Source organism: Callorhinchus milii, unplaced genomic scaffold (genome assembly GCF_018977255.1).
Source record: "Callorhinchus milii isolate IMCB2004 unplaced genomic scaffold, IMCB_Cmil_1.0 Scaffold26, whole genome shotgun sequence".
Taxonomy (NCBI): Eukaryota; Metazoa; Chordata; class Chondrichthyes; order Chimaeriformes; family Callorhinchidae; genus Callorhinchus; species Callorhinchus milii.
The window spans coordinates 401,615-417,104 of record NW_024704767.1 but is presented as its reverse complement, the minus strand read 5'-3'; the positions used below and the strand labels follow the sequence as shown (position 1 = coordinate 417,104).

General features: G+C 50.1%; 1 long non-coding RNA gene across 1 annotated transcript in view; it reads left to right on the top strand.

Moving 5' to 3' along the window:
• LOC103186776 overlaps positions 1-15,490 on the top strand; it is a 45,976-nt gene that overhangs the window by 15,482 nt on the left and 15,004 nt on the right. Inside the window, exon 3 of the long non-coding RNA XR_006085794.1 lies at positions 13,488-13,569. This is a non-coding gene — a long non-coding RNA (uncharacterized LOC103186776). The remainder of the gene's footprint in view (positions 1-13,487; positions 13,570-15,490) is intronic.

The following is a 15,490-nucleotide window of genomic DNA, read 5'->3' as shown; positions in this document are numbered from 1 at the left end:
TCCACAAGAGCCAGAGATGAATTGGTCCACCTCCCAGCTTTTAAGAGCTTCCTTTTCGACTAAGTTCGGGGGTTTACCTTTCCCCCCCCAACCACCCCCCCTCCATTTCCCCACCCCTTCCTCGGCTACTCTCATCCCCAGTCCTCGGCTCTGGCTTCCAGTCATTTCTGGGTGAAGAGACGCCCTCTTGATGCGAAAAACGGCTGTGTGATGGTTAAGACCCACAGAAAGTTGGGTTGCCCAGAGCACCTTCTCTCTTGTCTTGCTGGGTCAGGAAGCACTGTGCCCTAACGTGTGACACTCTTTCCCACCTTCCGCAGAAGCCTCAGGTTTTTTAAAAAAAGCAGTGACCTCTCTCTGGTCAGGAAGGCAAAGGCAAAGCACGACTGTAAAGGAAATTCATGTGCGAGTGAGCACAAAAGAGCAGTGTTCAAACAAGACAAAAAAAAAACCTCCTCACTTCGGCGGCCAACGTTTAACGGGATTTGAGAGTAAGAAACTCAGAGGATGGAATGCTATCAAAAGAGACTGATGGAGTCCAGAAGCTGGGCTCACAGAGTCACTGCCAGATGCTTTTTTTTTTCGTTTTGTTTTGTTTTGTTTTTCGAAAAGTAATGTCCGGCAAAAGCGTTTCAGTAAACCTGCTGAGGACTGAAGCCATTTGGTGGTGCGTGTGTGTGTACGTACGTGTGTTAGCATGCGCGCGTGTGTGTATACCCGCCTGTGTGTGTGGGGTCAAAGACCTCCCACAGGTCTGCAATGCGCTGTGTCGACATACTCTACCTGGATGTAAAATATCGTGTCCTGCGGGATGTCTCAAAGCACTTCACGGTATTTTAGTGTGAAGTGCAGTGACTGTGTACTTTCGCAGGCGAACGCAGCAACCAATTTAGCACATAGCAATTCCCCCCCCCCCCCCCCCCACCCACTCCAGCCCCATCAATGAAGTGAATGACCAATTTCATCTGTGGAGGGCAGGAGGGGGTGCGGACTGTTGGCCAGGATATTCAGGAGAAATGACCTCTCTTTTAGAATCGTGCCGTGAGATCTTTAACATCCACCTCGGTTTATCGTCTCGTCTGAAGCCCGGCACTTCCGTCAATGCAGCGCTCCGCTGGTATGGAGTGGAGGTGTCTGCCGAGACTGTGTGAGGTTCAGAGTCCCCGAGTTGGGGCGCGAACCCAGAACCTTTTACCTCAGAGGCCAGAGTGCTACCAGCTGAGCCAGGCCGACACACTTTTATGTTGCGGAGTTACCTTGAGCGGTACCCAGAGGTCAGCAATCAGCCGGGCTTGGGTCTTCTCATGCGCTCAGAGGGTGAATATTTACCAATCATTGGTGAAGTTGTGACACGGAGGTTGGAAGTGACAAATAATTGGTGGCTCCGTGCGCCTCGTTTCGCTGATTTGCTTCGGAGCAAACTATGGCCGCTCGCTACACAGCATAACGTACAAATCAATTGGGAATTAGTGGGTGTTGCAGCTCAGCCCCTGCCTTTGGCTGCGTCAGCCACTGTTTACGTTTATAAAGTCAGGAATCAGCAACATTATGCTTTAATTCCTTTCTCCCCACATCAAGAGGAATTCCAGTAATGCGACTGGAATACGGTGGGCATTGTGAGTTACACAGCGCTGGCTGACACTCTCAGTGACCACCCCCCCACAGCCCCCCACCTCTTCCTGCATTCCTCCATTAAAACACATTTCTCTCTCTCTCTCTCTCTCTTCATTTTATCGAAGGAAAAAATCGCTCAATGACAGCCATACAGATTTCTGCCCCCGTAGCAAATGTTGCACATTAACGCAACGGCCGCAATGAAAATATTTTCGCAAATGATTTCCATTCGCCTTCAGGAGCTGAAATGTCGATTTGGCAAACGAGGCGCAAGGCAGGGCCATTAAAACAGTTTGCCGTCTCCCTCTCCGTGCTTCCCACTCCGCGCGCCAGCGGAATGAGGTGCATATTCAAGCAGAATTTTTCCGCCAATTCAGTTCTGATCATTAGGCCCTTCTTGGAATTGATTTGCCTCGGCTGGAGAGTCAGGCTCGGTTTGCTGGCACTCTCGCCTCTTGAGTCAGAAGGTTTGTCAGTTCCAGTCCCCGCGTCAGCACTTGGAGCTCACGCAATCTAAGCTGATATTCCAAAACGCAGTGCTGCGGAAAGCAATGCATTGGTGGAGGTGCCGTCCTTGGGATGAGACGTTAAAGCACATCCTCCCGACGCGAAAGGCGCTATACAAATGTTGTTGTTGCTGTTGTCAAACCCAGGCCCCATCTGCCTGTCCAGTTGGATGTTAAAGACCCCACAACATTATTCGACAAGAATAAATAAAATAAAATGGTTGAAAGGCTTTTTACTGAATTCAAGGATCATTATTATTAATAATAATAATAACAGTCATCATTAGCTTTTGCAATTTTTAAATAAAAAATGGAACTTTCTATTGTTGTAAATGTTCCCGGCACTTCCTTCGTAGAGAGCTACAAAATGTTCTGGCTACAGTTGTCTCTCTCTTTACTCTCGTTTCCGTATTAATTCCTGGGTATGACACATGCAGTCTGGTCCCTGTTGCTTGGGCTCATGAATATTCAAGTGCCCTATCGTTTTTTTAATAATAATTTCATTAGTTTGTAAATTGTCTGCCTGAACTCGGATGCCTCTCCCATTCTTCAAGCCTGCCTCAAATATACAATCCCATCTGCTCGGTGTTCCGGTGGTGCAGATGGAGGGGGAAAAAAAATCAGAAATGAAAGTTTGCGTCATCAATAGCTCCGTCAGTCTGTTCATGCACTCGAGCTTAGTTTTATCAGTTTGTGCGTCTGTCTGACCCACAATCGCTGGGGGGAATTTCAGTCAACCCTGCCCCTAGCCCTGCTTTAAGACGTCCTCGTCTAAGCTGACCCTCCAGTGCAGTGCTGTGGGGGTGGGGGTGTTGCAATGTCAGAGATGCCGTCCTTCAGATGAGACGTTAAGCCGAGATCCCATCTGCCTGTTTGGGTGGATGTTAAAGATCTCTCGTCACTATTCGAGTTTCACCACGGTGAGTTTCTCTCTCTCGGAGTCCTGGCCGACAGTCCCCCAATTAAAATTGGTCACTCACTCTGTAGCTGTTCGTGGGTCATCGCTGTGCGCAATTGGCTGCCGCGTTTCATCCACAAAATGTACAGTATATCCCGTGAAGACCTTTTGAGACGTCTTGAAGATGTAATGAGGCGCTATGTCAAATGCAAGGGTTGCTATGAAAGGCACTGTATCATCATAAATTGTATTTAAACGCTCTGAGGCACTACCCTGTAGTGAAGGGCGCTGTATAAATGCAAGTTGTTGTCGTTGCATTGTATTGACTCTAAACAGGTGGACCGGTGATGAGGTTGTTACAGACAAGACACTGGTCCTCACACATGGCGAGGGACACGGCTGTATAGTTTGCGAGTGGCTGGCTCTGGTTCTGAAGCTCTGGGTGGCATTGACTTTAACCAGTGTCGCCTCTTCATGATAACCGAACAGATAATAAGCCCTGAAATATTACTTTATTCCTAAAGCGTCGCCCACTCACCATCGCAACATTTTTAAAACGAATACGAATGCGCTTGCGTAAAATCAATGGTACGAGTACCAGACGTGGGTTTTCCACTTCCAGCCGTAACGTGACTGTGAGCTCGATCGAAGAGGCGGGTTTGAAAAGACAAGATGGGGGAAGTGGAGCAGGAGAGCGAGGTGGAGGGGTTTGGGAGTAAATAAAGGAACAGCCCAGAGAGTATTGAATGTTCTGGGAAGGCCGGTGTTAAAGCTCACAATAATTTTGAGAAATCAGATCGTTAAGCGTGGAAAAGCTCACAGCTCTTTCGCGCGGTGTGTAACTGAGCACTGCTGCTAGTCCTTGTTTAATAGATTGCGAACCGTGGTGAAATTAGAGCAGAAAGCCTGGAGGAATGGGAGAAATTACACGCAATTGATTAGGAAGTTCATGCATGTACTGAGCGGTGGCACGGGGGGCTTTCCTGATGATTACTGCCAAACCCGAGTGTTTCTGAGGGCATGATATTGAGGTGGGTGGGGTGGGGGGGGGGGGGGTTCTGACATCTGACCTAGCGGAGGTCACGGGCATAAAATGACGTGATGTGACATGACATCACATGACATGACTCGACTCTCTGCCTCCCAGGGCCCGGTTATTTTTCGCCTTGTTAATTTCCAATCTAATTGCATCATAAATAATTTAATCCAGTTATGATTGCCTTCTGAAAGCTTATTTGCAGTGTGATTGCTCTAACAGGGTCCACTCCAGGAATAGGCATCAGAACCCCAAGCTGTTCGCCCTCCTCGTTGATGTGCAGGTGAATCGCGGTCCTTAATAAAGAGCAGAAATTAAATTCCGTCCCGGGAATAGTGGACGGAATTTCGAACCGCGCTGATCTCGGGAAGAAGGCAAGTAGTGCGAAGGTGAAAGCAAACGGGGAGAGTAAATGTAAATGGGTTTGCCTACAAAATGCACAGTCACTGCACTTCACGGTAACAAACCAGACCTTCCCGGTGTGAGGACCCCTGCTAAAACATGGGGACTTACGAATCCATCAAGTTAGACCCCGTATTATGATGGGTTGGGGGTGGGGGGGGGGGGGAAGAAATGGCAGGTGGGGGAATGATGGTGAAGGAAGCTAAGCGGAGCACAGGATATGGGGCAAGGCAGGTAATTGGAATCGAGGTACAGATCAGCCATGATCTAATAGAATGGCGGAACAACAACAACTTGGATTTATATAGCGCCCTCCACTCCGGACGACGTCTCAGAGAGCTTTACAGTAACGGATCCCGGGGCTGAGCCAGGGGGAGGGAGGTGACCAAAGGCGCGGTCGAAGAGAAATGTCTTCAGCAAAGACCTGAAAATAGGAAGAGAGAGGGCGAGGCGAAGGGAGTGAGGAAGGGAATTCCAGAACTTCGGGGCTTAGTGGCTGAAGGCACGGCCGCCGAGGGTGGAGCGGAGGACTCGGGGGACGAGGAGGAGGCCTGACCCGGAGGAACGAACGCAACGGGTACTGTTTTGAGGAGAGAGGAGGTCAGAGAGGTCGGGGGGTGCAGAGGAGTGGAGGGAATTGAATACAAGGGTGAGGTTCTTGAAATCGATCCACTCTGGGACAGGCAGCCGGTGCAGTCTGGCAAGGACTGGGGGGGTCGGGGAGCGGAGTTTGGTGCGGGTGAGAATGCGGGCGGCAGAGTTTTGAATGATCTGGATTTTATGGATGGTAGTGGATGGGAGACCAGCGAGGAGAGCGTGTGAATAGTCCAGCCGAGCGGTGACAAAGGCATGGACTAGGGTTTCAGCGGCTTTCAGAGAGAGGTATTGGCAGAGGCAGGCAATGCGTCGGAGGTGGAAGAAGGCGGTGCTGGTGAGGGACCGGATGTGGGGGAGGAAGGATAATTGGGGGTCGAACCTGACGGCTAGGTTGCATACGGGTTCGGAGAGTTTTAGGGGGAGGTCGGGTAGGTGGAGGAGGTGAGAGCCGTGAGATTTTAGACGTTGACAAGAGCCGAAGAGTATGGCTTCCGTCTTGTCAACGTTCAGCTGAAGGAAATTTGCACTCATCTAGCCCCTGAGATCTGACAGGCAGCTGACGGAACATCAGGGGACTGGGGGTCGCAAAGAGAGGTGGAAAAATAGAGTTGGGTGTCGTCCGCATACATGTGGAAATGTACCCCATGTCTGAGGATGACATCCCCAAGAGGAAGCATATAGATCAGAAAGAAGAGGGGGCCAAGGATGGATCCTTGGGGTACCCCGAAGGTAACTGGGTGAGAGGGGGAGGAGAAGCCTTTTATGCAGATGTACTGCTGGCGGTTTGTGAGGTAGGGCTCAAACCAGGCGAGTGCGGTCCCACTGAGGTGGATGACGGAGGAAAGGCGGTGGAGGAGGATGGCGTGATCGACTGTGTCGAACGCAGCGGAGAGGTCCAGGGGGACAAGGAGGCAGAGGGAGCCCTGGTCACAGATAGAGAGGATGTCGTTTGTGACTTTCACAGGCTCGAGGGGCTGAATGGCCTCCTCCTGTTGCTATGTTCCAGTGCCGTGACAGGCCTTTGTCTGTCCAGCAAGAATTTTGCAGGAATTTTGCAGGAATTTTCATTTTTTTGCCGAGGGAGTCTCTGGATTCCAACCTACGTTGTTCAGAGCGAGCTTGTATCGCCCACAGTGCAGTGTGTGGGCTTTTCTGTCTGCATTCTATGTGGCGTATTGTTCCCCTGGGCTCTGCACTATCCTCCCTTCTTTTGGTTGAGTTTCATAGATTCGCCCCTTGTGAGCGTACGACAAACACAGCTCAGTGCGAGCGAGCACCAGCCAATCACTTTTTTTTGGTTTTTAAAAAAAAATACACACACCAGGCTGCGCTGCGCTGCCATCAGCAGTGCCCTGGAATACCGCGGACCCACCTGGCTCAGCAACCGGACCACCGAGACCCCCGTACAGGCTGGCCCGATTCCGACATTCCGTTGCCGAGCACGTCACCTTAGAGCCAACTCCGTAAGGACAAAAGGTTGGCTTCTCCGATCTTCTTTCTGGGCAGAGCCTGGCTGTACACACAGCCACAGAAACAAGAGACTTGCAGCTCCAAATCCAACAGATTAATCACCCACTATTATCAGGATTCAAAAAGCAGCCGAAGTTTATCTGTCGCCTACGAGCTTTGATGTTACTGCTACAGTGACAAACTATATGTGCGCATGAAAGCACCATATTTTCTATTGTGCTTCTTCTCATTGTTACCTGTGGTTTGAATCAATGCGAAGCTATATGTCTTTTTGCCTTTGTAAGGAAATTAGTCGTTCAGCGGAGAATGCAAGCGACTTCGGTCCTTCCATTTTCCGGCCACACCTTTTTGTCTCAGGCTTTTTGTTCCTGTCAACCTTGTAAGCTGAAGCCCAAACGAGTAGGGTGGTCCCAGCTCGACAAGCAGCAGGAAAGCTTGTCAGGGAGTGCTATCAATGGCAAGCTATGTCGTTTCAGCGGGTTAGACTCCAGCGGTTACCTCAACCCACACTCTGTGCCCCCCCCCCCCCACCCCCACCCCACCAATCCTTGGCTCTTGCCGAACCTGCGCCTAATACTTTCCAAAAGCAGGTGAGCGGGATGTGTCCCTCCAGGAAGAGAGTGCGCATTCCATTCCCATAATCATCTCCGGAATTTCCATGAGTAGGTGGGGACGCATGGAATTCTCAGCTCGATTTGGATACTGTTAAGCACGGTTGACGGGTTTCCGCAGCTCGTTTGCCATGCTCGTCTCTGCGGCGAAATCTAGCGTCTGGCTCGCGGCGCCCTGAAAACCAGAACATTCCTCCGGGAGAGGACGGAATCGAGCCAGGAAAGATTTGCTCACGCACGCACGCACAAAAAAAAAAAAGTTTGGATCTTTTGAAGTATCTTAGTGAGAGAGAGAGAGCGAGAGAGAGAGAGGGCGAAAGAAAAAAGAAATTAACATTTTGTAAGGAGTATTTTTTAAGGAACGATTGGCTGATACCAGCGCTGTATTACTTGCAGCACCGAGACTCCTCCAGACTAATCTTTAATCCTCACAGTCTAATCTTTGATCTTCGCGGATCAAAGGAATGACCTGGAGTCAACCTGAAACCACCACTGGTCGTATCGTGGCAGCGTCCATCTTCCTCTTAAACTTACAGAGATCTGTCTGTCTGCTCGGGCCCCTTGGTGTGCTCACTCCCTGGCTCCCCCTCCCCGACCCCTTGAGTGCACCTGAACTTTAATAATAATAATGATAATAATAATAATCCTTGCATTTGATTCAGCGACTTACCACGTCGTTGGGGCTATCACGTCTGCCTGTCTAGGTTAGGTGGGCATTAAAGATCCCGTGGCCCGATTGGGAAAAGGGAACAACAGCTTGCATTTATATAGCGCCCTCCACGCCGGGCAGTGTCCCGGAGCACTTAACAGTGGCGGAGCCCGATGCCAAGCCAAGGGGAGGGGGGAAGGTGACCGTAGGCACGGTCAAAGAGGAAGGTCTTCAGGCGCAACCTGAAAACCGGGAAAGAGGGGGCAAGGCAAAGGGATTGAGGGAGGGAGTTCCATAGCTTCGGGGCTAAGAAGGGAGTTTCTCCCCTGTGTTCTGGACAGGAATCACAGCCCCAAATAAAACTGATCACTCACTTTGCGGCTGTTTACGGGACAACACAGTGCGAAATTCCCTCCTTCGGTCCCTACAAAATGCCCAGTCATTACACTTTACAGTAAGTTCTGTGAACAGCTTCAAGATGTTTCGATGGCGTGATAAGATGCTGTATCAAATGGAAGGATTATGATTATTAATAATAATAATAATTATCTCTGGTCCTCACGGTGTATGCTACGCGAGGGACTGGACCCAGTAGGACTGTCGGGAGGAAGGGAGGGAGAGTGAGGGAGGGAGGCAGGTACGGAAAGCAGAAAATATGTTCTTTTGAAAAAAAGCAGAATCAGATTGTTGCGCCAGCAGGAATCGGAGAGAGCTTCAAAAGTTCACGCGGAGGATTAAAAATAAAATCAATCTCCCGATGACATGGCTTTGCTGTAAGCGTGTCTGTAGCCGCCCGCACGGTGGCCTGGCCGAGCGCTCACCCTGTCGCTGTTTTGCGATAATAGTAATAATAATAAAGCTTCCCTTCCCTATTGTTGCCTCAACCGGTTGGTTTGCTGAATGGCCAACAAGTGGCTGCTTTGAGCAACCATCAGTGTGGTTAAGGGCGGGAGCCCTCTGCACACTCGTCTCGTGCAGCAAGGCTATAATTATGATGGGTGTGCGTATAAATATTAGACGCATGTAAATGGCAAGTAAGTAAGCTGTTTAATGCGCAGTGAATTGTGGTTCCTTCTCGGAGCATCAGTCTACGCCGACTGCAGGTTCTGTTTCCTTTGTGTGAGCAACTCGTTCCCTTTGGATCCAAGGGCTGTTCCCTCCAGGCGAGTTTTATTCAGCAGGTGACTTAGGAAGGAGGGGCGGGCGGGCGGGCGGGCGGGAGGGTGGGGGGGTGGGTGGTCGGGGTGGGGGTGGATGTGGAGGGGTGGCGGTTGCTGTCAGTTACACGGCGGATTGTGCTTTGAATTTAGCTGCTGCTGGTTGAATCTGTAGCGTAGTGGTTAGCTCGCTCACAAGAGCCAGCAAGGATTTTAGTATTATAATTGCACCTGTCCTTCCAACACCGCCGTTCAATATTGGGAGGGGTGGGGGTGGGGGGGGCAGGCTGCTCCCCCTCGCTGGACGGGCAGGAAAGGCAAGGGCGTAACATCCTCCTGCCAGTGCCGCTGCCAGACTCCTTCGCGACGTCTCGAAGCGCTTCCCCGGGTAGCGTCTGCGGACGAACGCTGCAGCCGATTTTACACACAGCAACGTCCCACAAAAGGCGCAGTCACTACACTCTACAGTGTATCGTGCGAAGCGCTTTGAGACGACTCGGAAGACGTGATAAGGCGCTGCGTCAAATGCAAGGATTTATTGTTATCCCACAAACAGCCATGAAGTGAACGACCAATTTTATTTGGGGTGCGGCGGTGGTGGCGGTGGAATTGTTGGCCAGGACACAGAGAGAGAGAGAGAGAGAGACAAACTCCCTTCTCTTATTGAGTCGTGCTGTGGAGATTTTTAACATCGACCTGAACAGACACAGAGTGAGCTTGCTTCTGTGCGTCTCTCTCTCTCTCTCTCGCTCGCTCGCTCAGCTTTGTAGCACCGCTCGCTAAGCCGCCTCAGTCCTGATCCATTTCAAAGTAACTATCACTCGCTTTTTGTCGGGCGAACGTTGAAGCTTTTGATATGCAAAGCTGATCTGGATTAGTCTTGTTGGCAAGAGGTGACTCTGTGTGTGTGGTGTGTGTGTGTGTGTGTGTGGTGGGGTGGGGAAATGACTCCATTATGTGGCTCCCACCTGCGTGGCTTTAGGCCGAATGATTAACAGGAGAGAGAGAGAGAGAGAGAACAAGGCGTGAGAATTCATGGCTGTTGGTTGGACATCGCTGCCGCGTTTCGCCCACAAAATTCGCAGTCGCCCTGCGCTGCAATATATGAAGCGCCTGGAGACGCCTCAGTGCGACCGGGCGCCGTATCAATGGCAAGGATAATTATTATTCTATATTATTTGGCGTTCTGTATCGTCGATATTAAATCGAGCGTTCGTTTCGCTCGGGCGCAAAATATTTTTCAGTAGGACCTGCGCAGCGGGTGACTTGGCGAGTCTCGCTCCCCTCTCCCCCAGGAACAGACAAAGAGCTGGGGGGCAGTTCTCGGTGAATCAGAGGTAACGGCGACGTGTGCAGCGACCTGTTCAGGGAGAGAGAGGACGCCGTGCGTAAAAGCAGCTCAGATTGGTGGGCTGAGAACACGAGCGGGGCCGGACTTCAATTGAGCCCTGATGCACTGTGAACCTCAGCTGTTGAGCAGCTCAAATTGATTGGGATAACGTAATCCTATATACAGGAATCCTCTGGCCACGGGCATGTGTGAGAGCGCGAGCGAGCGAGCGAGCGAGAGAGAGACACTAGCCACTGCACTGTGACAGACTGACTGACTGACTGATTGACTGATAGACACACACAGTCACTGCGCTGTGACAGACGGACAGGTATTTACTATGAATTCCCAGTAAAAATTACTTTGAGTAATTGATATAGTCGCTTGGACCAACCCTTTCGTGTTTTATACACAGTGGTTTGATGGGGCTCTCCTCTATTGCTGGGTACCAGATACAGAACAGTATGGGACAGAGGAGGACGGGTGTGGGTGTGGATTGGGGGGGGGGGGTGGGGGTCAGGGGTGGTAATAATTCTAACGAGGAAGCGCTTGTTCACTGAGGGCAGGTGATGCTTTTCGACCGGCCCCACTCACCTCCCCTCCCTCACTCCCCCATCCTCACCCACCCCACCCCCTCCCCGCTGAGGAAGAAACACTTATAACAATCTCTCCACGATTGCTTCACTCTCCTTCCAAACCGGTGCCTTACGTCGACCGAGCGGGAAGGCTGCAATATCAAAAAGCCTCCGTAAAGATTTCTTTACGACTAAAACCCTTAACAACAAAACCGTCTGTGAAATAAGCTCTTGTGTCCCTGTCCTCTCTCCTCACTCCCCCACTGCATTCCACGCATTTGACACAGCGCCTTACCATGTCGGAAGGACATCTCGAAGCGCTTCACGCCACTCACCATTAAGTGTAGTGACTGTGTATTTGCCCACAGCGACGTCACGACAAACAGCCATCAGATAAATGACCGATTTTTTTTTTGTTGTCGTTGCTCAACTTCTTATTTTCTTTCATTCGGTTTATTGTTTTCGTTCCTAAAAGCATCAAATCAAACTTGCGGGAGCGAAAATGTCCGCGACCACAGCAAGAAATTGTAACATCATTTCACAGTGGGTGAAGCAAACAAGGAAGAGACGCGAGTTTCCGAGAGAATTGATTGCAATAACAAACTCGCATCAAATTGTATTTCAATAAGGAAGGGGAGGAGATGGTGGTGGTGGGGGGTGGGGTGGGGTGTGGGGGTGGGGGGGAGGGTGGTGGCGGGGATGGAAGAGCGGGCGAATTCACTTGGAGAAAGTAATTAATTTTATTTCGATACAAGCAGCAGATATGCTCGCTTTGCACAGTTAGAGCAAATTGATTTCCAGTCACTCGGCTCCCATCTCGTAACATTAAAAAAAAACACTGCCTTCGGCGTGTTAAGCGGAGTGCCAGAAGCCTTGAAGCTAATGGCATTGCCTTCCGCAAATGAAAGATAATGGCGTCTCTCGACGGGGCCTGGGCCGTGTGCTGAGGCCCCGTGAAACCTGCGGTTGCCTCGAAAGCCGCAATTTCTAACGACGCCGTTAAAATCGACCGATAGCGGCCACCGACGCAAACACCCTCCGATGGCCGGTGCCTGTTCCGCCCGCCACCTCGATCCACTTCCCTCTCCGCACGCCTGGAGTGGGAGCTTTTGCTGAATTGAATTTGAAAATCGATCGCGTGTTTTTTTATTTTAAACTTGCGCGCCTCTGATCCCAAACCCCTGATCCCCAAACAGGTCAGGGTCATTCTTGCCCGTGAGGTACAGCGGGGAATAGGAGTTAATACCTTTTTTGTTTTCTTTTAGTCGCGCGTCGATGATTGTGTTATCCCACCCACCCCCATCTCTCGCGACTCTCTCCGATCCAGGGCTCTTGCGGTTACATTTCGGTGATTTCTGGTGGGTGTATTTTTGGGGTGGTCTGAGATGATGCAGTCGATCTGGCAGATCGCTTTCCGGGGGTAATAATCCCTCCCCCCCCCCAAAAAAAATAATTTGGGTCACTCAATCCACGACTGTTTGTGGTGCAAGGTTTATTATCATTATTATTACTACAGTATTATTCATTTACATTTACGCAGCAGGAGGAAGTCTCAAACACTTGGCACTGATGGCTGGCTGGCTGAGCACCCGAAAACAGGGTGCGAGCGTCCAGTACACCCCCCCATTGCCCCCCTCTCCCCCCCCCCCCCCCCTCCCCACACACACACACACGCACATACACACCAAAACCTGAGGCTAAATGCATAGAAGTTTACAGCACAGAGGAATGCCATTCAATCCATTGTATCCACACTGGTTTTCTGAAAGAACAATCCATTCAGTCCCATTCACCCGTCTTATCCCCTGCAGGTTGATATCTATCTCGTTCCCTCTTGAAGCAGAGAGAATCCGGGATATAACCTAGGGGCGTTCCATATACAGTAATGAAATGAAACCTGCTGGATCTGACACTCGATCTGTTTCTCAGAGATTAACAGGAGATTTGCGGATTGCAGATGACAAACAATTTGAAATGGCAATTTTCGTGTACTTCTGTCAGATATTAAACGATCGTTTTAGGCAAAATATTTGTTCGGCCTTCGGATCGAACAAATAGTTTTCCCTAAAAGTAAAAAGGCAAAAGAAAAGACAGGTGGGCGGTTAGTCGGTGTGTCTTGTAATGTAAAACACGCTGTGCGATGGGGGAACGGGCTCAATGGGCCTTTGTTAAATAATAATAATAATATCGGCCAGGACACCGGGAGAAACTCCCTCCTCTTTTCGAGTAGCGCCAACTCTCTGGCCAACCTGCGCCTAAAACTCTCCAGGAATTGGGTAAGCAGTGGGAGTGGGAGGGAGTGCGCATTCCATTCCAGACGTGGGAATTTCCATGAGGAGGTGGCAGACATTGAAATCTCCGTCTGGTTTGGATACGCTTAACCACGGGGTTGGGTTTCTGCATGTGTCAGACCCCCGGCTAGCCAAAATAAGAAAAAAAAACCCGCCTTGTGTGAAGGATGATGTGTTCGGTGTGAATATCGTGGAACCCGGTATGATTTGTTGCTATATTCTGACAGACTGACAACCCAGATCTGTTGTTCTGGCTTCTCTGCAGAGACTTGCACAGTGACTGTACTGTGAAGACATTTAGCATGACTGGTCAGATGGTTTCTTACATTGCATTGCTTGTTCACGTCCTAGGTCGGAGCTTCAGTGCCTGAGCTTGTCTGAACTCGAGTCTCCAGAACCGCTGGGAGCAACAGCCTCGATCCTACTAACACTGGTAAGGTCCGTTGTGGGTTTTAAACACGGGGTATAGTGGTGGCAATTATCACCAGCGGCGAGTATCAAATCACATATCTCATTTTCCTCTTCATTTACCCTCAACGCACACACACACACACACACACACACAAACCTCTCTTCTCTTTCACTGTTTTGTAATCATTTTTGGGTGCCTTTCAGATGAATTTGAGGGACGATTGCAGAATTGCTGATGATAATAATAATAATGCTTGAGTTTGAGAGAGTTGCCGTTGAGATAATTAATAGTTAATTAATATTATTCATAACAGTTGATGGCTGGGACCAGCCCTTGTCTGTTCTGATCCTGAGTCAGTCACTACACTTGCACAGTCACCACACGTTACTGTAAGCTACAGATTCAAAGATCATAATCTGGATGTTTTCTACCCCAAGGATCGATGTGTTGTGCAGCTAAACAATTCACGTACGGCATTTTCTTGTAAAACGCTCGAGCGACTTTCTTGATGCATTATTGAACGGGAATTCTATAATAAAGGAAAATCTTTAACACAGCGGGCGTGTTTGTGTCGAAACAGCTGTATGCGTTGCGATATTAGAACCTGGGGCTTTGACCACAATGTTTTTCATCTGTGGGACTCGTGTGAATCCAACCCACGCTGGGCCAGTCGTGTAGAAATCTCTCCCCCTCTGCGTGCTAAGAGAAAGGAGTTTTCCCGTTCTGACTGTCAAGCGCCTTGGGACGTCCTCCCTCCCGACGTGAAAGGCGCTAGACAAATGCAACTTATTGCTGCTGTTGTCCGCGATTCGGATCTTGCTGGGCGCACAACGCACGCATTGCGTAACATCGCTGCGCGCCAGGGTTACCACTAACCTGAATGTTTCTTTGACCTGCCATGCCGGTTCGGGTGCAAATTGGCTGCCGCGCTCACCTACAACATCGCACGGTCACTACACTCGACAGCAGTGGCCCCCGAGTCGCTCTTGGGGCGTTCCTGTAATCACAGCCGTTTACGGACAGATACTGAACATACATATTTTATATATTACATATACATATTATATCGAGTGCAAGGTCTGTGCTGAGACTGGTAATGGCCTCTGTAAAGCAGTGTGTGGAGCAACTACATTGGATTCCACTGAGCGTTAAATTTGTGTGTTGTGGCTGGAGCGTTCCTCATAGTCAAATGACAAGTAGCAGCATGAGACTTCGCATGACTAGCCGCTCGGGCTGAGCGAGGAGATCCAGCACCTCATCTCAGTGTCATGTAGGAGCAGACAGACAGCAACAGGAGCTGCCCCAGCTCCCAGCGCACATCATGGAATAATGTCCGTTTGATACCGACTCGCATCAAACTCTCGCTAAAGCACGAGAGGAAATACTACCTCGGGATACAGCCTAGACTTTGGGACACGACACGTACATGTGACTGCCAGGAACTTGGTTTTCATTAGCCTCATGTTCCCACGTTGGCAAAATTGGTCTTGTGGATAATGATATGAGACTCTTAATAATACCTAACCCCTGTCCCCCCACCAGCGTTGTGAGGGAAGGAGAATTATTTTACTCCAGGACGTCCACCATCAAACTCGAGCAGCGACGCATCCCGTGGGTTAGGTGCTGGGTTAACAGCTCGCTCTGTGTTCCTCACTTGGTATTCCTTCAGCATCTCAAACACATGTCATTCAGCTTCAGTGTGACATTTCCATTTCCTACGCCAGCCATCCCTGTAGGCTCCCGCTCACAGTCAGGTTGCCAATTTCGCTTTGAACCCTGCGCAGTGTTGCCCACACTGTGGTTATTGAAGCTTGAATACATTTGTGTGCAGGTATGGCCTGAGGCGCTTAACACCGCAATCAGGAGGCATCTGCAGCAGGTTTGTTACACCTCTATTACAGCCTAAATTAACCAACACTCGTCCCCGCACAAAAACACACGC